Below are 2,699 nucleotides of genomic sequence, written 5' to 3' on the forward strand. Positions count from 1 at the left end.
GTGTGTAACCTTTATGGATTGTCAGCATTCCATTTATGGATGGAATGGAGCGGGGAGAGGGGAACTTGCAATACCTCTGGGAAGGGAGGATGCCTTCCCACCTGGGAAAGCTCTGTCACAAATGGCATTGCTGAGCTCAGGGCTCCATCTCTGCAGCATAAGGGTGGTTGCAAAGGAATGGGATTGCTCGGTTCCAGTTTCACTCTGACCGTGAGAATGTCAACAGGACAATGTGCTGTTGCCTCGTGCTGGCAGCCAAACTATTTCCTGCTCTTCCTTAGCAGTCTAAGGTTCTGATCATGTGTTAACCGAGAGCTGCACTGCCTCAGTTGGTTCTATTCAATAATGCAGAGCCTTCGCTCAAGGTTAGAAGTGATGTGCAGTTGAAGATAAAACTGTAATAGCATATTTTTTCTGCTTTATTTCCTACAGGATAAAGTCTCAATGTGTGTATCAAATCAAAAGCTGGCTTTACTTTTAGATGATGGATACAGATCTATGTTATGGCTACTGGACAGGTAATGAAACTATTTTTTTTTAATTATGCTATCCAAACTTTAAAAATAATTTTTCCATTAAAAATGCAAAAAATTTTTGCTGTCCAAGGAAATGTAAAATATGTGTTTTATCATCTTCCTGTAGTATAAATCAAAACAACAAAAACTATCTAGTAAGTACATGTTGCACCAGCTACATCTCTATAAAGTAGCCTGGAAAGATTGGAGAATCAGTACAAGAATAAACCAAAGGAAAGGTCTTCTGAGAAGAGGGAATGAAAACAGGAAACAGATGAGTTCCAAAGGGAAAAATATAAAAGAGAGAAACAATTGCCAATGTTTTTGCAAAAATAAAAAAGGACAAAGATGTGTGGTTACATCTTGTAGCTAGAGGATATTGAGAATTATATTGTATATTTTAAAATTCTAATCTGGACAGAGACGATGTGTAATCCAGGTTATGAACTAATAAGAGTTGTAAGAGTTATGAGGCATAGTCACAATAAAAGTTGTGAGAATGAGCTTAAACAAACTCTGTGTCCACTGTAAAAGAGTTACAGAGGAGATGATGTACTCATAGCAGGCATAGAGGAGTCAAGTTACGAAGCCTTTCTTGTTTCAGCAGGATAGAGAAAAGAGGAGGCCTCCAGTAAGGAACTCCCAGAAGCCAGAGGCAGAGCAGCGATTGTCCTGGAGCCGCCAGTTCCCAACTAAGGTTCCAAGAACGATGTGGCAGTACCAGAGGAGAAGACTTTGAGTGTGGTGCTGGACAAAAACCTCCAGCAGCAAAGGCGGATGTTCCCATCTGCAGGGCACTTAGAGCCCTCAGCAATGGAGAAGAAGGATGAGGATGAATTCCACAGGTCAGATACTCCTGGCAGGAGACTTGACCATACCCAGTACCCCTGTGAGAGCTGCAGGACTGGAGACGGAGGAAGCCCTTTGGACAGGACTCGCTGCTCCCTCCGAGCCGCGGCTCTCAGCAGAACCGTGTCATTGCTGAGGATGCACGTGGCCAGGAAGAGCCTTGCAGAGGAATAGGAGGCCAGCTCATTGCAGTCAGGGAATGGCTGATGGATGTTTCCCAGCAGCAACTTTCCTGGCGGTGCCAGTTCCAGTCCGTGACTTGCAGGATGCTGCAGCGCTGCCATAGGAGAAGGCCTTTGGCATGGTGCTAGAGAAGATCCTCGAGCAGCAAAGGCAGGTGTTTGCAGCTGCAGGGAATTCCCTGACGTCAGCAGTGGAGGAGCAGGATGAGGAAGATCTCCACACTTGGGATACTTCTGGCAAGAGCCTCCATCCCTGCCAGAGCCTTGGTGAGAGCTGCCGGAGCACAGACGGAGGAAGGCGTTTGGACAGGTGCAAGGTAGGAATGATGCACGGTCCCCAGTCGTGGTGTGAGCAGAAACATTTCTTCCAAGCATCTCTAGCTTTTAGAATAGTTTCACTCTGAGGTTCGAATAGTGTGAGCCTGGAAAGCCAATAGTCTAAATGTTCAGATGTCTGCTACCCAAAACTAGACATGAACAAGTCTCTCCTAGCAACATCAGGCTTTTTCCCTAAGCCAAGTGCTGGAAGGAGAATTTCTTCTGCAAAACTCCTGTGCTTCTGCTGCTTGTTCCATTTTAGAAAGCTTCCTCCATCGGCCCTGCCTTGATTGAATAGTCCTTTCTCTTCTAACTAGAAGCTCCAGGTTCTCTTCTTACAAGCTGTCTTTGTTTTCTTTGCCCACAGACAGGAGTCCCTGCTCCCCCAGAGCCACGGTGATCTGCAGAAGCGGCTCATGGCTGAGCATGCAGATGGGCAGGAAAGGGCTGGAAGTAAAAATTGGAGCCAGGCCGTGTCCAAGAAGATTTTCCCGGAGAAAAGCATCCGGAGAAAAGTAGCAAGTGTCCTGGAGCTGCCAGTTGCCAGTCCATGACTCCAAGGATGCTGCAGCGCTGCCAAAGGTGAAGAGCCTCAGAGAGCTGCCAGACAAGATCCTGCAGCAGGAAAGGCAGGTGTTGGCAGCTCCAGGGAATTCCCTGACGTCAGCAGTGGAGGAGCAGGATAAGGAAGATCTCCACCATTACTCCTCCTCCTCCTCCTCCTCCTCCTCCTCCACCATTACTACTCCTCCTCCTCCTCCACCATTACTCCTCCTCCTCCACCATTCCTCCTCCTCCTCCACCATTCCTCCTCCTCCTCCACCATTCCTCCTCC

The sequence above is a fragment of the Corvus kubaryi genome, unplaced genomic scaffold (genome assembly GCF_017639235.1).
Source record: "Corvus kubaryi isolate FWS band 111438036 unplaced genomic scaffold, C.kubaryi_AGA036_p1.0 37241, whole genome shotgun sequence".
In the NCBI taxonomy this organism is placed as follows: Eukaryota; Metazoa; Chordata; class Aves; order Passeriformes; family Corvidae; genus Corvus; species Corvus kubaryi.